Source organism: Lolium perenne, chromosome 4 (genome assembly GCF_019359855.2).
Source record: "Lolium perenne isolate Kyuss_39 chromosome 4, Kyuss_2.0, whole genome shotgun sequence".
In the NCBI taxonomy this organism is placed as follows: domain Eukaryota; kingdom Viridiplantae; phylum Streptophyta; class Magnoliopsida; order Poales; family Poaceae; genus Lolium; species Lolium perenne.
In genome coordinates, this window is record NC_067247.2 from 270,927,685 (window position 1) to 270,952,812 (window position 25,128).

At 40.8% G+C, this 25,128-nt stretch overlaps 1 long non-coding RNA gene across 1 annotated transcript; it reads right to left on the reverse strand.

Moving 5' to 3' along the window:
- Positions 1-20,929: 20,929 nt before the first annotated feature.
- On the reverse strand, positions 20,930-22,868 carry LOC127294957 (uncharacterized). Its single transcript, XR_011756787.1, has 4 exons — positions 22,786-22,868; positions 22,082-22,700; positions 21,838-21,892; positions 20,930-21,033 (listed from the first exon to the last, which is right to left on the reverse strand). It is a non-coding gene; the product is annotated as an uncharacterized lncRNA (long non-coding RNA).
- Positions 22,869-25,128: the final 2,260 nt, after the last annotated feature.

Here is a 25,128-nt window from a genome sequence, read left to right on the forward strand (position 1 = left end):
GACTGGGAGCAGGATTGGGAGCGGCGGTATTGGTGGATGCATGCTCCTACTTTCTGTATGGAGCTGGGACCGCCTATCAGTTGGGCGGCCTAGGACACTCACCGAGAGGCCATGACCTCATCACCATGAGAACCTTGATCGGGAGCCCACTTGGGCATACCTTTGGGACAATGTCTCGGAGATGACGAGCGATCCAATGGTCATGTATAGGCAGTACACTGCGGAGTTGGACACTCTTACCGCTGAGCAGGTAACCGATCACTCTTTTGCAATCCTAGTTTTCATTGATTCTACTGGCATGTTCTAAATTCTGAAATATTTGTATGCTGCAGGTGGAATGGGAGCCATATGGTAGCTACTACCATATTGGCTCCGGGATGGCTGACCTCAACCGCAAGTGCACGGAGGAGGCGCGGTTCTGGCGTATGCGCTGCCCACTCATATGCATGTGGCTTGTTGAACACCACCAGCCACAAAGAGTGATGAGACAGTTTGGGCTGTATCAGGAGTGCCCACCTCAGTGGCAAGACACGGACAAGGCGCTTCATAGGTAAACTTCTGGAATCATGCGATGGAAGATTCTTGATAGAAGAGGTACAATCTAACTTCTTGATTCTTGCAGGCTTGATAGGCAGCGGCAGAGGAAGATCACAAATCGGCCAGTTCATCATAGCGGCCACGTCGCAGCGTTCCTACACTGTTTGGAAGCGACACGAAATGCTGGCCCTGAGCAGATTGTGCCTCACGACTTCGCCGCTTTCAACAACTACCTCGAGTGGTTCCATGAGAACACGCGTATCGAGTTAGTTAAGCACGCGTATCCTGAGGAGATCTTGGACGACCCCATCCAGTTCGATGAGGTTGGGCAAAGCCAGCACGACACCTTTGCTCGCAGAGGGAGATCGACTTCTATTGCTTCCGAGCTGAACTTCGTGGTAATGGATTCTCTCACTAACTAGTACATCATCTACATTGCCATGTGCTCGCTTCAATTGTGTAATGCTATGTTTGTCACAGCGGGAGGAGATCCAAAAAACAGCTGAGGAGTGCGAGGTTATGTGGGAGCAGAGCGGGAGAGATGACAAGCCTGTCGGACCGTTGCGGTATTTCATTAAGGTATGATCACCAACTTTGAATGTACGCTACTATGATGTGGTGGCTTTGTAACCATGAACGGCATGACGCAGAACACTGCACGAAAGATGCGGCGGTTAGCCAGCTTGCTAGGTTGCCGGGAAGGCGAAATCGCTACATCTTCCTCTTCAGAAGAGCGGGAGGTATGGACTATTTTGTTGCTGTCAAACATGTTCTTACTAATTTCAACTTTTGTAATCTCATGTGTTCATGTTTGTGAAGATTCCTGAGGAGAAGCTAATTCTGAGTCAAGGCATACTTCCAAAGCATACCTCCAAGCAAGCCCCACGGTCAGCTTACCAGTTGAAGCCAAGGGGCAAGGGTCCAAACTGGTACACTCCGGAAGATTATGTCAACCGAGGAAAGAAGGTTGTCACTGAGGAGGATGAGGGGCCGCCGCGGAGATCAGCTTTGTCGAGGATGAGGAACGACGAGCCGTTCTCTTCAGAGGAGGAGGAGGAGGAGGAGGAGCAGGAGCAGGAGGAGCAGCAGGAGCAGCAGCAACAAGAGCCACGGCAGCGGACGAAGAGGATGGCCGTCCGGAAGCAGCCCGCGAGGACGGCACGTCGAGGACGATACTAGGATGTGCTACGTGTTGTTGTGAACTCTATCTTCATAAGTATCGATTTGTGAACCCTATGTCATTTCGAACCATGGTCTGTAATGCTACTTGTTGTTTGAATCTACGTACTACAATGTGACCTATGAAGTGTTATATGTGTATGTCATGAAATTGCTACTTGTTGTGTCCAATATTGTATTCATAACTGTTGGAGTTTGGTAGGATTTTTCATGTTTTTAACATAAGTCAATGTGTGGCGCCCTGCACACTGGCGCCACACTGCACTGTGTGGCGCCCGTGGCATCGGCGCCACACATGCCAACTTATATAAACTTCTGGGTCGAAAACATCCAGGGGCTCCGGACGATAAGTCCTTAGCCGTTTTCGTGAGCCTCTATGTGTGGCGCCCGCGGCATCGGCGCCACACGTGCTACTGTGGCGCCCGCGGCGTCGGCGCCACACATAGAGCCTCGCAAAGCCACACATGCTGCCACGTCGGATGGGCGCACCAGCTCAGCGGCGAGGGGGCCACGTCGGCTGGGAGAGTGGCGCCGGCAGGAGGGGCGCCACATGGGCATGTGTGGCGCCCGTGGGAGGGGCGCCACACAAAAGGGTTAGATTGGTGAAATAGTTTCGCCGGAGGGTCAGTCTGTGCTTTTCTTTAACTTTTGGTTATTTTTGTGCAAATCGCCCTTTCAACACCATATTGTGTTACTTTTACTGTTCCCTTCTATATAGCCCAATGAATACGGCGAAATGACTCGGTTGATTATACTAGAATAATTACATAGTGCTTCAGTGTATAAGGAAAGTGTTTATCTGCTTTCTTAAACTGGGCCGACAGAGTGATATGCAATAAGCCATGACTTATCATATTTGCTCTAACATTTTTGCAGGTTTGGTTGGTGTACTGAACTACATACTTTTGATGTATCAACAGTGCTTACATTATTAAGTAACTGAAACTTGTCAAGAAGCACAAGCAGCAACGGACATCACCTCAGATACTGAATGCCGTTGAAGCCTCCAACTGCATAAATAGCACCATTAAGTTCTGCACCGGCTAGAGCAAAGCGCTGAACACCTCACAAGTAATAAAAGGCTGTGGGGGGCTCCCCTGCAGTAGTTAGTTTCAAAAAAAAGCGCTGAACACCAATCAACACAAGTTGTTCAGACAAAAGCAATTATCAATATACAGAAATCGACCATTAAAAAAACAATATATAGAAATCGATAACATGCAAGTTTTTATCTATAACTGCATAGGGTTTTTCATATGTGTGCTTGGAATGAGGCTGAAAGATAAAAGTCGGTGTTTATGTGCTCTTTGGATTGAAAATTGAGTTACTAACATACTAATTTATCGGTACGCATCCTACGCATTTACTCATACTGTTCACAACTATTATTCTCTTTCATAGGACAATACTGTCAAATAGCTAGTACAATCCTACTCTGCAGTGTATACAGCAAATACAGTACTAAATTAAACTATTCTGCAATGACGTTGAATTGAATCAAGGATGATATGTTGAGAAAGTATGTATATGTACCTTTTCTAGCATAGGCTGACTCTTTATCCACTTTCCCTGAGCAGGATCAAACACCTCAACCTCAGAAAAACAGTCAATACGATCTCCACCGCCAAATGCATAAATTTTCCCATACAATCTAACTCCAGCGAGGCTGCCCTTTTCACTAGTCAGCGCTGGGCATGGGATCCAATAATCACGTGTTCGGTCATAACAGTCAACTTCAGAGAAAGAATAGATGTATGTGTATGTTAGGATATAAATTGCAACCAAGGAGCCCAATGGAAAACAAGCACAGAAACAATTGAGTACCTGTATCAAACCAGGAAGCGCCATCACCACCACCAAGAACAAAAATTTTCCATCCAATGTAACAGTGAGGACTTCCCAACAGTCATCTGTTTCAGAGGTATTAGTATGTCTAAGGAGGGTGAGGAGTCTAATGATGGCAGAAATGAGATGCCATCAAAACCACCAATGAGATAAATGACATCTTCTGAACCCAGACATTTTTCAACAAACTGGTTTAGTGAATCATCTAGAGATAAAGGATCTATTTTCGAGTTCAAATTCTTCACCGTGTTCTTTAGCTCAATAACTCTTTTCAGTAACCTGTCCTTCACTCCGTGTAGGTCTTTTACTTCTTTATTGGACTTAACCTGCACTTGAGCACGTCATGACATTAGGAACAGACTATCAACAAAGCTGAAAACTGAAGAGTTCCAAATTCCATTTGATCATGATACATGAGGCCTTCGATCTAGTTCTTGTCCCATGGTGCTGACGGAGAATGTCGTGGAAATCCAAAGTCTTTCGTGAATTGGTTGTGCCTGGCATTGTTCTTATTGAAGGCATTGTTTTGAGAGTGGGGACCTTTCTGGACTTTTGATGTTGTCTCGGTGGTGTTAGTATTGCTGCTCCAAGGAATAGATTACTGTAGCGGACTTTTCTTTTTTGTAATTCTTCTTCTTTTTTTTGGGTTGTGTGCATCCGTAATGCCGCTAGGGCAATACGTTGTTGCAGACTGGTGTATTTGGTATCTTCACGATATTAATATATACTCCTTATCGAAAAGTTAGCGCTGCGCATGGGATCTAGGCAGGTCACAATGAATTAAAAGCCCTAAGATCATCTTATTGTTTCATAAACTTTAAGATCCAAAGAACTAGTATAACATATATAAGGCATTCAAACATGTTTCAAGATAGACCTGTTTCTTCTCCATAGCCTCTATTCGGTCAGATAGATCTTTGACCACATCCATCAACTGTAAAAACAAATTAATATCGAGAAATTTTGAAGACAAAATATATTAGACATACAATAGATAGGGATGGCAGTAACACGTATTGATATGCCATAACTAAACTTTGCTTCCGAACATGATTCATAGTCCATTCCTTGGAGTAGCAAACTTGAATACCCCCAAGCAAGTTGATCCACTTCGGTATCTAAGTTTTCTGGCAAATTAGAGTATCCCTCAAGAAATGCACCTTTAATTTCTTGCATGTCCTTGCAGCTATATGTGTCGATGACTTCAGTTCCAGCTCCATTGGCATATGAATCAGAACTTAGCTGCTGGCTGATAGAGCCGTGAGTTTCTCTAATACCAACGTGAAGCTAAGCTCAGTATCCAGCTGGCCAGATTGATGCTGCTGTTGCACTTCAACCTCCTTATTGAACAGTGCATGATCCTCCCACTCTGGCCAGATTGAACTCTGCTGATTTTGTTTGGCAGTTTTCGTTTTTACAGGTTGGCATGTTTGAAGCCATGGCCAGGGATTTCTTTTTCTGTTTGGTTACGGACTGAAAACTGGAATTCTCGAACCCCTCCGAGAAATATTGCTACTGGTCGAAAATATTTGATGGATTTGAATTAGGCATACCATCATGTGCACATAGTACCAGTTGTGGTGGCAAAGCGCTTCTGGTCTTTCTCATCGGCCACGGTTCAATTTCATCTTCGGCTGCAATTATTTTTTTGGAAGCTCCACTATAAAAAAAAACTAAGTTAAGCAGATGCGCCGCAATGACCGCGCTACGAGGCGCGGAATGTTTGGTTGTGAGCTTAAAGCTCTAACCACTCTGATGCACAAGCAATTATGTCTCACTGGGATCGCAAATCTATTCATTTTGATGGAAAAAAATCGAATTCAAAATTATTGGAATAAACTCAGACAGTAAATAAGCTATGGTTTGAAGGTTTTGCGGTAACCGTTAATTCCGGTGTCCGGTAATGATCATGAAAGACGATCCTTTGTCAACGCCTCCAGATGAAGCGGCCGATCGACGCCAAGGATGCATATCCCCACATAATATTGGGAACAACAGATGTGTGATACTACTCGGTAGCTCTAGTAGGTGTCCGGATCTGATAACTGTACATCGTAGTACCATAACTTCATCTCAAATTAATTGCGGCAATTCATATACATGTAGTAATAAAAAGAAGACGCTAATGCTTAAGCTATATATATATACTCTACATGTTCCTCTCCCCCTATGAGAAGTGTAGGAAATGAATTAAGCTCCATCTGCTCAGAACCCCCATGTTACTTTCAGTGTATCCAAAGTTTCAGTCTATAGCAGTTTTAGGTATGAAAGACACTGGGAATAGGTATGGTATCGTGCCTCTGCTATGAGTGGTTTGTAGGACTCGAATGGTTTGTACATCAACAACAATAATCCACGCTTAGATGTCACGTAGAGCCGTAGAGGAATATGCATGTGATGCCGTGGATCATGCGTACATTCGTAATCTCTAGCTCCATAGACTAGAGTCAGTTCCTGTTGCGGAGTGGTATGATGGGCTTAGAAGACCCATCAGTAGTGGAGACATGGCATTTAGTCCATAAGGACCTTTAATCCCAGTTAGCCAACCGAAACTATTTAGGCAGAACAAAGGCGAACTTTTTAGTCCCGGTCCGGTTACCAGCTGGGACAAATGGCTCTCCATGTGGGTTGGGGGCGCGCATCGGGGCGAAGTTATCCATTTGACTAAAGGCTATTTCATTTAAAAAAATCCATTTTTTCTAATTATTTTTTACTACATTTTTTCTATTTTTTCAAAAATTTTAGTATTTCAGTTATTTGACAAGCTTAGTCTCTAACTACACTTAATCTCTAGTCAAATTACTTACACGTGGTCAAACTTTCCGCTCGGTCACCCATCCTCTCACTACTCCATCACTAGCATGCTTAACTTCCGTGTTCCTTTCCATCCTACTTCCAAGTGATTTGCGCGCATATTGTTGATAGTACTATCATATCAACCATATTAACATGTTGGTCGATGTGACACTTCTTTATTGTTTGAGTACCAAATAATTATTTTAATAAACAAAAGTAATGAATGTAATGATAATGTTAAATAAATAAGTAAATATTAACTTTTCAAATTTATATTATAAATAAAAAATTATTTTTTTAATTATTTTAGAAAAATACCAAACCTGCAAATTTGAAAATCTAAATTTTGGCTAACTTTGTGTTCAAGTAATAGTAATCTTTATGCAGGATGCAAATATTAATTTAAAAAATTTAAAAATATAAAATCCTAAATTTCTTGCAAAAATTAAAATCTTCATGCTTTCATATTTTCATTTAGAATTTTGAGAATCTACAACTTGGCTAACCGGGTAAATCCAGGTGAATTCGGATGTAACTTTTTCCCACTATTATTTTGATATATTATACGCCTTTTTCCGACGTCGTATGCAAAAGTTAATGCAATTTTAGCTTTTAAACTTTTCTTGCAAAAAAAGTCAAAATTCAAATTTTTTAACTTTCCCTAATAGTAGGTTATGTAACATACATGAATCTCAAAAGATTTTATTTTTTGAATTTTTTATCATTTTCTTTTATATTTTACAGAGCTAAAAAGAGGCGATCCACGGGGGGAGGCATGGAGGTACGTGGGGAGCCAAAAAAAACCTAAAAATCCTTTAGTCCGGGTTGGTAAAACGAACCGGGACTAAAGGGTAGACCTTTAGTCCCGGTTGGTAATACCAACCGAGACTAAATGCTTTTGACCTGCCGCCACCTCTTTAGTCACGGTTTGTATCTCAGAACGAAACTAAAGGTTCCTAACGAACCGGGAACAATGAGTGTCATACGCTTGGGTGAATTCGGGACGACGTTGCCAGACCTTTAGTCCCGGTCTAGGATATGACTGGGACTAAAGGAACCTAACGTAAGGCTTGTTTTCTACTAGCGCATTTGTAGTCCAATATGCCAAATCACTCTATGTCGAAATATGATCTCATGCGTCTACCCCCTTCAGCAAAAAGAAAATATTATAAGTACATGTTGATCCGTGTGTGAAATAATAGAGAAGAGAATTATTGTGGTGGCTTGAAAAGCAAAAAGTGTTTTTGACACATGGGCACTAGTGCTTCCTTCAATTTTAGATTTTTGAAAATTTTAAAATCACACACTTCTGTGTCTCTAAAAATTATGATGTTAAATATATAGATAGATATGTGCAGTATGTGTGTATGCAAAAAAGTCCCGTTAAAAAATATGTTGTATTTTGGGAAATATAAAAAAGACAAATTTGTGACAGTAAATGGTAGTACAATAGTATTAAAATAGTATGTCTTTCTGTTAGAAATTTGTTTATTTTGTATTTCTCAAAATTTAAAGTATTTTTTACCCAGACTTTTTTGCGTAGACTCCTCTTGTACATATCTACATACATATTTAATGTCATAATTTTTGGAGAAATAAAAATGTGAGATTTAAAATAAAATTGAAAGTGGACGGAGCACTGGTGCCTATGTGCACCAAATCCCTATCCCTTAAAAAGGCCTACAATTCCTGAACATTAAGATTGATAAGTTCGAGTACAGATGAGAGTTGAGAGCAATTAATGAGATCATAAGCCTCCGTGGAGGTAGATTCCATGTACCTCTGTTTGCGATCAAGGTGGTGCTAGCTAGTTGAAGGCTAACTAGATGACCCGTTGCGCTATCGCGCAAGTGCAAATGAAAGCGTATTAATATGCCAATGGATGCCAACATATAGGACAGTAATTTAATAAATAATTTATTTCGGTGCTTAAATCTATATTTTTGGTGATGGTTCATGTCTTGACTTGTTATATAAGCATCAAATATGGCGTTTATTTCTTATCCCTCTAAATTTTACAGAATTATACAGGATGTTTCATACGAAAATAGGTGTAAGATGATCTTTCATGTATTGGTCATTCAAAGTTAATGCGGAGAGCATCCACGGTTCTATTAGATTCGCCTTCCATTATTGCCATGAGATGTTTTTTCCCATTTTATGCTATTGCCCATTGATATTAAATATTTCACAATTTCTATAACTTGTCAGGCTTTAACGAAACCACATTGGTAAGCAACATATATGCTATAAAACTAAATCATCAATCTATCACGTGGATCTCTGCACGTTATGAAGTTCTGTCCGAAATAAACAATGACTAAACCGAAATAAACAATAAATTCCGGTAGTCACAAAACCGTACATCTTCCTCAAAATCACGCAGGGAAATATTCATTTGCAAGAGCACAAAACTCAGCATTGATTCAGGATGGAAAACCATGCATCTCCCTCAAATCACGCCTAGGATAAACAACCATGCCAAGATGTACCTGCCATTTTGATTCAAGATGTACATGCCAAGCTAGGTACCCATTGTCAAAACCAAAATCTCAGCCAAAAATGGACCCGTAGTCATTAATTACAAGTAACTTCCACACAGAGGAAAACCGTGACAAACTTAACTATTCTGCAAACAACATTTTTTACTACTGAGGTAAACAATAGAAGATAATGCCTGAAACATCAAGAGATAGTTAAGTTTGTGCTAAATAAGAGAGAACTACAGTTTAGAGAATACCACATGAACAAACATGGAATCCCTTTTCTTTATAGAGCATGGGAAGGGCATATACCATCTTGTTTATAGAAGGTCTACCAGCAAAAATACTATCTGAAGATCAACAAGCAAAATCAAAAGGGACAGTACATATGATAAGCTACCAAGCAAGATCATCTATCTTCTCTAACTGAACACTATTCCATCTAGCCTGGGCATTGTAGTAGATGATTCGATAGTGCACAAAAATCTGAAACTCGTACATTAGCAGCCTTGGGATAAAAATAGAGGATATGACCATATAATTCTGAAACTCATACCAGTTTACATCTTCTCTGAAATTTAACAACCTTACAAGTTCTGATTCCTGAACACTACAACTCGACTGACTACAAAATCCGGTCGAATCTGATCGATCTCGAACGGAATCTCAAGCGCACGCCGCCCTGCGATGGTGGCAGTATCAGCCTGCCCAAGGTTGCAGGCGGCGTTGAAGCAGCCTTGCGGCTGTCTCGTCTCCAAGGAGTACGTCCTGAGTCACGTCTTCTCATCTATGGAACTAAAAAATGGAAACATCTAACCTTAGATGCATGCTACATATCAGCCATTTGATTTTGTGCTCAGGTTCCTTATATGTTAAATACACTGTAATAAATACCGTCAGGTAACTTTTGCTGAAGAAATATCAGTTCATGCACAACTTAGGTATGAATTGTAATATATATAACACTGACAGATATACATATATAACACTGACAGATATACATACTTTTAAGGCACTGTCATACCAGTATTTTTCCTCGAGAACACCTAATGTAGCATGAGGACCTGAAACATAAGTTAGTGAGCACAACAAGCAGGTCTTATTACACACAAAATATGAAAGTTAATAATTCTGTCAGGACATTCAATCAAGGACGTACCGTAGTACAATAATGTGCATTTGACGGAGTGCCATTTATAAATTATGCTGCATCTTAAAATTCCGAAGGGTTAATTCATGATCAAACACAAATTGTTCATTGAACCTAACATAGATGACCTGGTGCACCCCGGCGGCCGGCGCACAGGCAAATGCAAGATATTACTATAACCATATGTTTTACGATGTTTATGTTTGTTTAGTTGTCCAAGAATTCAGTAGGTCTTTGAGAGCCCTTAAGCCCATATAGGCAATATTTTTTAAAGAACATAAAAACATAAGTTTTAGTCGACTGATGTCTGTTTAGTTTTCCAAGAATTCAGTATGTCTTTGACAGCCCTTAAGCTTGTATAAGCAATCCTTTTAAAAGAAAATAAAAAAAAACTTTCAAAGACAGATAACATATGTACAACACAGGAGCAACATTTGTTGCATCCAACAATTTGTTCATAGCAAAGAGAAATAAATGTGTATAAATATCATATTTTTTTGGTACAATCAACACATACAATAAGTACACTTGAAGTAGTGACATTTCCTTCAATAAGAATATAGCAGGATCCTCACTAAGAATCAAAGAACAAATGCGCGTAGGCCACACCAAGTGGTCCTGATCATACTTGCATACCAAAATTGGAATTACACAAACAGAGAAATCATTTGACTTATTTGTTCACACAAGATATTAGACCTACAATCAGGCCACTAAGACTGTAACTTCCAATATATTTATACTGACCAAAAATAGGATTACAAGTAAAAAAAGCAAGGGGGAAATATCCATCAACAATTTGAGCAACCTTTTCAGTCATGACCAATTGACCATTCCAAAAAGACGATCATATATGTGAATGCCAGGTCATACATTAATGTATAATATATCCATCAGGGCTTCAACAACATGGTTGCAAATATATTTCTCAGAATTACATTACTAAGATGTAATGGTGTTACAGTATGACTTGCGTCATTGCCTTTCTTAAGTATAATTAGGAGTAAATCACATGTGTAAGCACCCCAAAAATCACATTTATTTATGTATTTCGTAGGAACTCACCTTCTTTTGAGATTCCTAGGATCAAGTTTTCATCTTTGGGATCCCCATAGCTCATCATGAGTTCATGACACCGGAACACCTAAATGCCCTTTATGATGCAAGAATGGTGTTTGCGCGCAGCTGGCATGAATGATAAACCTCAAATGGTAAGATTCTTTACCAGATTGATAAACCATGAGTAAAACATGAAATAAGAAACCACAAGGAGAAACCTAAGTACTACTCCCTCCGTTCCAAAATGTAAGACGTTTTGGGATGGTCCCGACCAGGTGAAAATGCTGCGAAAAGACATCGCTACCCTTAATTGCCGCATTATGAATCCCGACGTTGTCTTCCTCGATCTCAATCCCGATCCCAGCATCATCATCCCGATTCCAGAGAGGACGACGAGGACGAACAAAATGAGTAGAGAGTATATCGGTACTCTTACAATTCTACCACATATACTCTCTACTCATTCTGTAAAACAAAAAATGATAGAGGCAAATTGACCATAGTCCCATATCTGATTCAGTCCATAGTACCTGAAGCTAGTAAGAGTACCGATTCTAAATGAATATTGATACAATAGTTGTATTCCTTTAGGATAGCACCCAACAAATAGCATTAAATGAATTTTAAAGCTATGAGAACGTGAGCTAAAGATATATGGATCATTTTAATAAATAAATTTTCCTTAAAAGGCTGCTCTTCAAATAGAACTTTTTTTTAGGTCCGGTATCTTACAGAACCATCAATGTATAGGAAGTATGGGCGGCTTTTCAAGTATTTCAAAATGCAACTGGTATGAATACAGTTTGCGTTGGCACTTTGTTGAGATAAATAAACTAAAAAAATTGAAGAAGAAAAGACAGAGAAAATAACCTGAAGGACCAAGTGTGCACAGCTAAGAAACCTTGCAAATTCTAGTGCAGACACATAATGAGCTGTGAAACGGTTCACCAATGTGCTCAAAACATATGCAAAAAAATTAGATATATATGACCATTTAACTCTGCAAAGAAGGGATTAGGGATGTTTTACTGATATAGTCGTTACCTTTGTTCTGCATCAAGCACAACTGGAACAGCAGGGAAGAAGTTTCCAAGTTCATGGCACCATCGTCTACCAAACTTGTCCCCTCCCGCAGCTGTTATCGAAGGATGATATCAGCATCCTAATTCTCTGACATGGAACAAATATTACATATTCATAATTCAGTACAAACGGTCTCAGTAATCAAATCTCAGGCACAAATATATCGTCAACCAAAGCAAGGAAAATCATACATATATCGTGAAGGAGATATGTCCTAGAGGCAATAATAAAGTGGTTATTATTTATATCTTTATGTTTATGATAAATGTTTATATATCATGCTATAATTGTATTAACCGAAACATTAGTACATGTGTGATATGTAGACAACAAGAAGTCCCTAGTATGCCTCTTAAACTAGCTTGTTGATTAATGGATGATTAGTTTCATAATCATGAACATTGGATGTTATTAATAACAAGGTTATATCATTATATGAATGATGTAATGGACACACCCAATTAAGCGTAGCATAAGATCTCGTCATTAAGTTATTTGCTATAAGCTTTTGATACATAGTTACCTAGTCCTTATGACCATGAGATCATGTAAATCACTTATACCGGAAAGGTACTTTGATTACACCAAACACCACTGCGTAAATGGGTGGCTATAAAGGTGGGATTAAGTATCCGGAAAGTATGAGTTGAGGCATATGGATCAACAGTGGGATTTGTCCATCCCGATGACGGATAGATATACTCTGGGCCCTCTCGGTGGAATGTCGTCTAATGTCTTGCAAGCATATGAAAGAGTTCATAAGAGACCACATACCATGGTACGAGTAAAGAGTACTTGTCAGGAGACGAGGTTGAACAAGGTATAGAGTGATACCGAAGATCAAACCTCGGACAAGTAAAATATCGCGAGACAAAGGGAATTGGTAATGTATGTGAATGGTTCATTCGATCACTAAAGTCATCGTTGAATATGTGGGAGCCATTATGGATCTCCAGATCCCGCTATTGGTTATTGGTCGGAGTGAGTACTCAACCATGTCCGCATAGTTCTCGAACCGTAGGGTGACACACTTAAAGTTGGATGTTGAAATGGTAGCACTTGAATTATGGAATGGAGTTCGAATATTTGTTCGGAGTCCCGGATGAGATCCCGGACATCACGAGGAGTTCCGGAATGGTCCGGAGAATAAGATTCATATATAGGATGTCATTTTATGTGAAATAAAATGTCGCGGAAGGTTCTATGGAAGGTTCTAGAAGGTTCTAGAAAAGTCCGGAAGAAACCACCAAGGAAGGTGGAGTCCACAAGGGACTCCACCTCCATGGCCGGCCAGCCCTAGTGGGGGTGGAGTCCCAAGTGGACTCCACCATAGGGGGCCGGCCACCCCACATGGGAGGTGGGAATCCCACCTTTGGGTGGGAGTCCTAGTTGGGCTAGGTTTGCCCCCTCCTATGGAAGGTTTTGGTTTCGGGTCTTATTCGAAGACTTGGACACCAACACTTGGGATCCACCTATATAATGAGGGGCCAAGGGAGGGGGCCGGCCACCCCAAGACCATAAGCTGGCCGCCCCCCTTGAGTGGCCGGCCACCTCCCAAACCCTAGCTTTGCTCCTCCACTCCATATTGCCCGCGTAGCTTAGCGAAGCTCCGCCGGACTTCTACACCGCCACCGACACCACGCCGTCGTGCTGTCGGATTCAAGAGGAGCTACTACTTCCGCTGCCCGCTGGAACGGGAGGTCGACGTCGTCTTCATCAACAACCGAACGTGTGACCGAGTACGGAGGTGCTGCCCGTTCGTGGCGCTGGAACCGATCGTGATCAAGATCTTCTACGCGCTTTGCAAGCGGCAAGTGATCGTCTACCGCAGCAACAAGAGCCTCATCTTGTAGGCTTTGGAATCTCTTCAAGGGTGAGACTCGATACCCCCTCGTTGCTACCGTCTTCTAGATTGCATCTTGGCTTGGATTGCGTGTTCGCGGTAGGAAAATTTTTGTTTTCTATGCAACGTTATCCTACAGTGGTATCAGAGCCGTGTCTATGCATAGATGGTTGCACGAGTAGAACACAATGGTTTGTGGGCGTTGATGCTCTTGTTATCTTTAGTTTGAGTACTTTGCATCTTTATGGCATAGTGGGATGAAGCGGCCGGACTAACTTTACATGACCGCGTTCATGAGACTTGTTCCTCGTTCGACATGCAACTTGTATTGCATAAGAGGCTTTATGGTGTCTGTCTCTCCTACTATAGTGAAGATTCGATTTACTCTTCTATTGACAACATTAGTATCACCGTTGTGGTTCATGTTCGTAGGTAGATTAGATCTCTCTCGAAAACCCTAAACCACGTAAAATATGCAAACCAAATTAGAGACGTCTAACTTGTTTTTGCAGGGTTTGGTGATGTGATATGGCCATGATATGATGATGAATATGTATGAGATGATCATTATTGTATTGTGGCAACCGGGCAGGAGCCTTATGGTTGTCTTTAATTTTCATGTTGAGTAGTATTTCAAAGTAGTTGTAATAGTTGCTACATGAGGTGAACAACCATGAAGACGGCGCCATGAACCTTGGCCTTACGCCGACAATGATGGAGATCATGCCCGTTGATGATGGAAATCATGTCCGTGCTTTGGAGATGAAGATCAAAGGCGCAAAGACAAAAGGGCCATATCATATCACATATGAACTGCATGTGATGTTAATCCTTTTATGCATCTTATTTTGCTTAGATCGCGACGGTAGCATTATAAGATGATCCCTCACATTAATATCAAGATAATAAAGTGTTCTTCCCTCGTATGCACCGTTGCATTGTTCGACGTTTTGAAGCATCTCGTGATGATCGGGTGTGATAAACTCGACATACAACAGTGTAAGCCATGTTGCACACGCGGAATACTTGGGTTTGCTTGACGAGCCTAGCATGTACAGACATGGCCTCGGGACAATGGAAACCGAAAGGTTGAACACGAGTCATATGGATGATATGATCAACATGTTGATGTTCACCATTGAAGCTACATCATCTCACGTGATGATCGGTTTTGGTGTAGTGGATGTGGATCGTGTACCACTTAACAACTATGAGGGATGTTGTAATTAAGTGGGAGTTCATTAGTAATTAGATTAAAACATGAACTAATTATCATAAACATAGTCTGAGTAGTATTTTGAATTAATTTTGTAGTATTGGCATCCGTTTTCTACCATGTGCTAGTCTTGTTATTGAGATAGAAATCTTGTTAAAATCTGATAAGAAACTTTACGGATTGGTACCGTATTGTTAATGAATCAAGAAATGATTAAGTCCTATTGCAAACTTTTAGTAAACCTCACATTGTTGATTCAAATAGCTATGGTTTCAATTAGTACCTAAAGTTATCTTGTCTCCGTGAAACTTGAAGTTCAAATCTGTTTGAAAAGTAAGGAGCTGAAAATTTAGTTTTCGAAATAATCAAGGTACGAGATATATGTGATATCTAAGACCTTATTGCAAGATGATAGAATATAAATTTGGTGAGACTACATAAACTCATAAGTTTTATGGGAATGTACGAAGGTTGAAGACGCAAGGCGTCCCAATCCTCCAACTATTGGGGCACTAACGATATTCGCATATCCATGAAGTGATTGTCCTTAGTATGCACCGTTGCTAAGACTCGTCGTTTGAAGCATCACGTGATGATCGGGTGTTATAGATTCTACGTGTGCTTCCAACGGTGCAAGCCAGATTTGCATATGCGAATACTAAGGTTTAAACTTTATGAGCCTAGCATGTCTGAGACATGGTCTCGAGAAAGTTATCATGAATTGATGGATAAAATTATGAGTGAAATTGTTCATCGTATTACAAATTTACTAATAGTGAAATCTGAAACACTTGTCATATGATGATCAACTTCAAAGTAAGAACCTCAAGGTTATTGGTATTTGACCAACAAACCTAGAAGTTATTGATGTTGAAATGTTTTTCTGAATAATGAGGAAAGCTAAAAGAGAAACTGCAAAAGATATTTTGGCAAAAGAAAAGAAAAGACTAGAAAGTCTAGCTCAGGTGTATATAAATGATATACATGTTATGGTTGTATTCCTAGTTAAGTCACATAATGAAATTCTTGGGTATTAGTACCATATTGGTTGGTATGAAGTGTCATACAAAACAACGCAATACAAGAATACAATGGCCTAAGTGGTGACAAGGAATATGATAGAAATGCACGTCTGGAACAAAAATAAAGTGTTATTATGTTCGTCGTTGGCATTCTATCTAGCCCTTAGAATTTATAATAAAGAACTTAATAATTGTTATTTTGCTCTAGTCAAATGAAAACAATGAGTTGTTCAAATTATGACATTACTCCATGTACGATGGATAAGTTATTATAAATCTTAATGGTGAAACACACATACATAACACTGACGCTAAAAATGCCATAAAGCAAATGATTTGAATTCCACTTATTTGTGGAACCGCAATTTAGGTCATGTTAGAAAAGATCGCATGAAGGAACTCCATGCAAATGGATTTTTGGAGTCATTCGATTTGTTGAATCGCTTGGCACTTGCAAAATCTTTTCTAAAAGGTAATGACTGAAATACCGTTCATAGGCCGAAGAGTTGAACGGGCAACTAACTTAGTGAAAACATACATAATGATATATGTGGTTCACTGGGCATAGTTGTGTGCGGAAGATTCTTCTACTTCATGAAAACTTTCAAACAATGAATTGAGTATATATGTGGATATATTCAATAAGGAAAAGTTTGAAACATTTGAATAGGATTCAAATAAATTTCAGCATGAAGTAGAAATCATCGTAATAGAAAAATCAAATATCTATGATTGGATCATGGTGGAAATATTTGAATTACGAGTTTTAGCGAACATCTAAGAGAGTTATGAAATTGTTCTACAACTCACATTTCTTGGAGTATCATAATGATGATATAGTATCCGAGATATGTATCCAAACCTTGTTGGATTAATGATGTGATAAAATATTATGACGCCATTATATTTTTGTGGATTATGCTTTAGTGACTACCGCTTTTACACTAAATAGAGCATCATCATGATCCGTTGAAATGACACCATACAAGTTATGGTATGGGTATAAACCCTAATAGTCTTTTCTTTAAATTTTGGTCTAAGAGTTTACAACCAAAATCGGATGAATGTCTTTGTTGGTTATCCCAGAGATTTAATTGGGAATTCTTCCCACAAGACAAAGACAAAAGTGTTTGTCAATGTTTCTTATTTCCGAGAAATTGTTTCTAATGAAGTATTTGAGTGGGAGGACAATATAATTTGATAAGGTTTATGAACCTGAGCATAATGATCAGAGTAGCGCAGCATCGGAATTTGTTTCGGAAGCGGCCACGACGATCATGGCTCTCATGACTACAAAGTGTTTTAGCCATGGAGATCGAAGTACATATTGAACCTTGTAGGTATGGTTTACTTTGTGATCAAATAAATGATTTGTGGACAAAGGATTGATTTTGAACAATGATAAACCAACTACAAACAAAGAAGTTATGATGGGCCCTGACTTCGTTAAAATGGCTATACGCCATAAAATCCAATATAGATGAATACTTTTTGAAAGTAAATGGATCTATGAAATTGATGGACTTGGATGAAATATCCTTAAAGAAGCTCAACTTATTGAAAAGTTGTTTACGACAAAGTTCAAAGAGTTGACTACGATAAGATTAGATCTTCCGTAGCAATGCTTATAGTCTATGTGGATTATTCTAGTAATCACTACATATTTCTTTTATGAGATATGCTAGTAGGATGGCAAAATACACTACTTAACAGAAGTATGTATACAAGATACAACCAAGAGTTTTGCTGGTCCGTGGAATACTAGATAGCTATACAAGCTTCAATTGGATGAAGTAAGTATCACGGAGTTAGAATCTTCACCAGATGAAATAGTCAAAGAGTTTTTTGATTTCATCAGAAACGATGAAGAGGCTTGCATTTGCAAGAAATTAAGTGGGAGCGCTAAGACATATTTATAATACTTTATGTAGGTGACATATAGTTGGTTATAAATGATGTAATTATATACTTGATTAAAAGGTTTCATTGAGAAATTAATTTCAATGAAAGGATATGGACTGAAACATATCTAGTGTCAAGATCTATGAAGATAGATTGAAACACATAATAAGTTTAAGTCAAAGTACATAGAATGGATATTGAAGTAGTTCAATATAGAAATATTAAGAAAATGTTCTTGTCATGTGAAGGATTAACAAGACTTGAGTGTGTCTGACACTCGATGAGTAAAAACACATGAGTGATTTTAGATCACGAATAATATGTACACAATCAGATATCATGTGCTATAAAGTGTTATGAGCATATACCAGAATGATTCATATGATGATCATTGGACAACAGTAAGAATATCCTTGAGTACTTTAGAAGAACTAAGGATATATATATATATTTGTATGAAGAAATGACAAACAAATCGCTGTAAGGTGTTACACCGATATTGGTTTTGTCACATATAAAATATAATTTCAATCTCAAATTAGACTAAGTATTGTTTAAAAGGTAGCACAATGAGCTAGAAGTAGTTTATGCTAGATTTAGAAGAGTTCTAAATATTGTGACGGATTCTACAAAAGAAGGCAGTATGTCATTGTTTTGACAATGACAAAGGATGTTAAGTCAAGAGGTTCTTTGAGAACTTGGTGTAGTTAAAATGAGTCAGAACTTTGAAGCTATATTGTGTGTGACAATGTTAGTGACATATTTCAGACCGCGGAATTAAGGTTCCACGAGAAGACCAAACATATTAAATGCCGACTCATTTGGAAATGAGTGACGCGTTGAGACGCAAATGAATTACAAAATACATACGGTTCTGAGCATGTCAGATCCGTTGACTAAAACCTCTCCCGTGAGCAAAACATGATAAAGCACCGGAAGGCCAAGGTGTTATATCTTTACAAATGTAAACTAGATTATTGACTCTAGTGCAAGTGGGAGACTGAAGGAGATATGTCCTAGAGGCAATAATAAAGTGGTTATTATTTATATCTTTATGTTTATGATAAATGTTTATATATCATGCTATAATTGTATTAACCGAAACATTAGTACATGTGTGATATGTAGACAACAAGAAGTCCCTAGTATGCCTCTTAAACTAGCTTGTTGATTAATGGATGATTAGTTTCATAATCATGAACATTGGATGTTATTAATAACAAGGTTATATCATTATATGAATGATGTAATGGACACACCCAATTAAGGGTAGCATAAGATCTCGTCATTAAGTTATTTGCTATAAGCTTTTGATACATAGTTACCTAGTCCTTATGACCATGAGATCATGTAAATCACTTATACCGGAAAGGTACTTTGATTACACCAAACACCACTGCGTAAATGGGTGGCTATAAAGGTGGGATTAAGTATCAGGAAAGTATGAGTTGAGGCATATGGATCAACAGTGGGATTTGTCCATCCCGATGACGGATAGATATACTCTGGGCCCTCTCGGTGGAATGTCGTCTAATGTCTTGCAAGCATATGAAAGAGTTCATAAGAGACCACATACCATGGTACGAGTAAAGAGTACTTGTCAGGAGACGAGGTTGAACAAGGTATAGAGTGATACCGAAGATCAAACCTCGGACAAGTAAAATATCGCGAGACAAAGGGAATTGGTAATGTATGTGAATGGTTCATTCGATCACTAAAGTCATCGTTGAATATGTGGGAGCCATTATGGATCTCCAGATCCCGCTATTGGTTATTGGTCGGAGTGAGTACTCAACCATGTCCGCATAGTTCTCGAACCGTAGGGTGACACACTTAAAGTTGGATGTTGAAATGGTAGCACTTGAATTATGGAATGGAGTTCGAATATTTGTTCGGAGTCCCGGATGAGATCCGGACATCACGAGGAGTTAGGAATGGTGGGAGAATAAGATTCATATATAGGATGTCATTTTATGTGAAATAAAATGTCGCGGAAGGTTCTATGGAAGGTTCTAGAAGGTTCTAGAAAAGTCCGGAAGAAACCACCAAGGAAGGTGGAGTCCACAAGGGACTCCACCTCCATGGCCGGCCAGCCCTAGTGGGGGTGGAGTCCCAAGTGGACTCCACCATAGGGGGCCGGCCACCCCCCACATGGGAGGTGGGAATCCCACCTTTGGGTGGGAGTCCTAGTTGGGCTAGGTTTGCCCCCTCCTATGGAAGGTTTTGGTTTCGGGTCTTATTCGAAGACTTGGACACCAACACTTGGGATCCACCTATATAATGAGGGGCCAAGGGAGGGGGCCGGCCACCCCAAGACCATAAGCTGGCCGCCCCCCTTGAGTGGCCGGCCACCCCCTCCCAAACCCTAGCTTTGCTCCTCCACTCCATATTGCCCGCGTAGCTTAGCGAAGCTCCGCCGGACTTCTACACCGCCACCGACACCACGCCGTCGTGCTGTCGGATTCAAGAGGAGCTACTACTTCCGCTGCCCGCTGGAACGGGGAGGTGGACGTCGTCTTCATCAACAACCGAACGTGTGACCGAGTACGGAGGTGCTGCCCGTTCGTGGCGCCGGAACCGATCGTGATCAAGATCTTCTACGCGCTTTTGCAAGCGGCAAGTGATCGTCTACCGCAGCAACAAGAGCCTCATCTTGTAGGCTTTGGAATCTCTTCAAGGGTGAGACTCGATACCCCCTCGTTGCTACCGTCTTCTAGATTGCATCTTGGCTTGGATTGCGTGTTCGCGGTAGGAAAATTTTTGTTTTCTATGCAACGTTATCCTACATATCGATGATATCATAAAACCACATGAGCAACATAAATACGGAAGCTTACCCGCGAATTATTTTTTTCCTGATGCATCCTTCAAAAGAAGTCCAGGCAGACCAACACCCATGAATGAAGATGAACCTAGTCCTGGTGATTAAAGAGTAGAATGTCACGCAACTAATGTGAGAAAGAAAAGGCAGTCTATGCCAGGCCAAATACAGCTCGGTCACCAATAATTCAAAGAAGTTGCATAATACTGATACTGCTCTCATGATACAGTTTGACAAGCATCAAGCTCGATGAAATCGAAGGTCGGTAACTATTTAAACAACCAAATACTTCAAACTCAGACTCCAAATACATCAAACTCTGGACTCCACTTAACCAATAAGAACACAATGTACAGCTGCTGATCAATTATTTCAGTTGCTCACAGGTACACATATAATTATTGAACTATGATGTGTTAAAGAAATCATGGCATCTACTTTCAAGATAATAATTGATGATGTATCTATTCATGCATTTTAAATGTTGAGCCTATTATTAAGAAATTCCATCATACAATTTATACCTAAGCATATAATGTAGGCAACGGTGAGCCTTCTTGCTAGATCATGAACTTTTCATGCTGTCTGGGAATAAGCATGAACAAAATTATTTAAACACTTCACCTAACATCAGACCACTCGATGTGGTAAGAAATCAACAAAAGAACCGACTCCAGAGAATGAACTTATCACTGCCATTGACTGGTTCTTTCTCAAGTTGCCATGCAGGCGCAAAATAAAATTCCAATACACATCTATTAGGAAATGTTTATGCATTAGAGCTAAGAGCTCTAGAACCGTTTATACACAATGGAGTATTCCTCTTTGCGTATAGAAACCGTTACTTCAGTATTCTCTACAGCAATGTTTGGAGGTATAAAGAGATAGAAACAAACAATACCTTCAGTAGTCTTTTGCACTGATAACTTCAGAGGCCGTAAAGTTTGTCCATATCTCTGAAGTGTAGAAAGCACACATTATGGATTTCCATTGTATTTGTCAATATCTAAAATGATTAAACCAAAATAGTTCCCTGGAACAAAAAGATACAGTTTCTTTAGCTACAGCCCAACTAATGAGAACACATAAAGAAAATCTACAAGTTTCTTGGAAATTAGTTGTGCATAGAAACATTTACAACATACCCAGGGAGGCGTAGGCGAGGGAGAAAGAGGCTCAGATGCCGGTGCAGAGAGGACGACGAGGACGAACAAAATGATGTGATGACCTCTGGTCTTGGGGCTTCAGTAACACGAGGCAAGTGATTAGAATCTGCAAACCATTTTCGCACCAAATTAGATATGGCAGCAACCAAATTAGATATGGCAGCAACCAAATTAGATATGGCAGCAACCAGGCTATATAGCACTCAGGTCTATTCTCATACTTTCAGACCTTGGCTTGCAAATGGGTTTCAGTTATGTAAATCTACAACATGAACAATAACAATTGCTCAATTAGCAAAGGGCAGCATGACATAGAACAATTCGAAAACCCAAACAGCTAAAACCAATAAAGCTCTGTTATCTGAACTACAATTTCTCCTTTTTTTCTTGAACCTGCATCAACAATTCATGATTTGTAAAAGTTGAAGCGGCAAGGGGAAGAAAATACCAAAAAAAGCCGAAAAGGGGAACAAAACACTACATACACCGGGGAAGTTGCTGAAGCTGGCTGTAAATCACATGGCTTGCCTAGATCAATCCATCCCCAGATCCTTCTTGGAATTTCATCAACCGCCTTGTAGGCATAGAAAAAACAAATCTGCACAAACAAAGATTAGAAGCTATGGGCGCAAGGTACTTGAAGAACGAGGCAAATATCATGAAAAGGAGAGAAGTGTGTGCACCTTCTTGAGAGGGCCAAATATGGCAAGATTAGGCGGATGTTCTGCACCGACCCAGCTCATGACCCTAATGGAAGAAATATACACACTTTCTAATTGATAGTTTTCAATTGATGAACAGATAAGAAATTGACGGGTCTCCTCTTGATGCTCTCACCAGTTGGCTCTTGATGCTCTCACCTGTTGGCTCTGCAACAAAACCACACACTAACATGTCAAATTGAAACGAATCCTTCTAACAATCAAGAACTCGGGAGAAGGGAAGGTGTCAATTGTCTACCTTGCCGCTTGACCACCAGCCTTGCCACGAGTGGGAAGAAGGAGCTCAGCTGATGAGGCCAATGGGAAGAGGGAGATGATATTGTGCCTCATCTTCGTGAGCCACAATCCTAGGTCGTGGATCTGCTGCTTTTCTCTGCTCTTGTGGCTTTCCACGATGCACCGCAATCCAAGGGACAACTGTGGGGGCGCGAGAGCTGCGTCCCTCCCACATCCTTTTCACCTTTGTTATATAATATAAATGAGGACGGAGACATACATAATACATTACAAAAATTAGCAGGGGGGTGAAAGTAGGCTGGAGATACTCATGTCCATGCCCAAAGGCATAGCAAACTGACTTATTACAGTAATACCTTGCTTTAACCCATGCTAATGCTATTCCTTTTTTTTAGAGTGTGGCTAATCTACTCCTAAGAATAGCACAAACTACTCTCAGTTTTTTATACTGACACCAAAAATTTAAAGTTGAGACCATGTATAAATATTTGAGACAATTTGAGACAAATTTGAAGTGCACTGTAAATATGCGAATATATAAATGTATGAGACAATAAATCTCTTTTATCAAAGCAGAGCTAGATAAAAGATTCACCAATCCTTTTTTAGTAGAACACCCATCTAATCTGGAGCTAGATAAAAGATTCACCAATCCTTTTTTAGTAGAACACCCATCTAATCTGAGCCGATCAGTGAAAGTAGACTGAATATACTAACATCCATGTCAATAGAGTGACCGTGAGTAGAGGGGAAAAGGATGGGGAGAAAATGACCTCACAGTGCAATAGTACATGCTATCAGATGCACGCGCTCGTATGCGGAGACCACGAGTACCTTCTCTCGTGTCTTCCCGTTTGCTTCCTAGCTGCTCCACCAAGCACAGAAATCGATCGATCTAAATTGGCAACAAATAAACTGAAAGACAATACAACAATATGTAGCGTGGGGTGCAGGGAGAGAGGAAAGGAAGCACATACCGATCTTTCCATGGCTGCAGCTCCTCCTCTTGGCCAGCGCCGCCCCAATCTCTCCTCCACCCAGCGCTCGTTCGCTCGCCGTTCACCCTCCGTTCTTGGAGTCCTGTAGGGCGACGGGAAGGGGAGCTCGAGCTCGACCATGGTGGCCTTAATGGCTGGAAGACGACACCGAGAGTGGAGGAAGAAGAGAAGACGAGGCATCGCTGCCGGCCTCCTCTGTGAGTGCTCCTGCGGGGGCGGCCCACCGGTCTTCTCCACCCACCTCCAGGATCCTGCTCCTCCCGCGCCCCGTCGTCCGCCGCTTCAATTTGAAGCTCCTCCCGCCACCGCTTCGATTTGCAGAGCTCGGGGCGCCAGACGGGCGAGGCAGCGGCACCCTGGAACCTCGCGGCCGGCCTCCTCCACCTCCGGCCCAGCGCCGCCCCTCGAGAGCCATAGGGGGACGAGGAGAACCAGGGATTGGGGAGGAGAGGAGATGAGCGGATTGGGCGCCCCGCGATCTAGGTTTTACTGCCCCACGCGCGTAGGACAAAGAAGGTGACTTTGACGAGCGGGTGTGGCTGCCTCTGACCGATGGGCTCCCCACACAACCGGTCCCATAGGTCATTTGCCCGTTTCAAAGAGAAGACAGTGCAGAAAAACTTACCACATCGGACGGTTCTAGTGAAAAGCGGGAGGATCAATTTACTGTGCTGCACCAAACCAACGACCCAGATTGTTTGCCCCTCTCAGACCCCCTGGTTGAGAGGGTAGTCTAGGGACATTTATAGAAGAAATGCACGGAATAGAGACACGTCAAGTTGGACAATTGATCGAGTGGCTGTAAACCAGTGGTTTAGTTATCCTCCAGAGGCTTGCTCCAGTACAACCCACTCCCCAAACTCAACAAAACCCAACCGGTATTATTTAGGCTCACATCCAAGCCCAGATACAAAATTCAGTATTTCCACGTATAGGCATACAGTCGCCGCAAGACAGTCCGGTGGGCACCGCAAGACTGTCCGCGCCGCAAGACTGTCCAGCGTAAACACCACAAGACAGTCCGGCGCCACAAGACAATCCAACGCAAGCACCGCAAGACAGTCCGGTT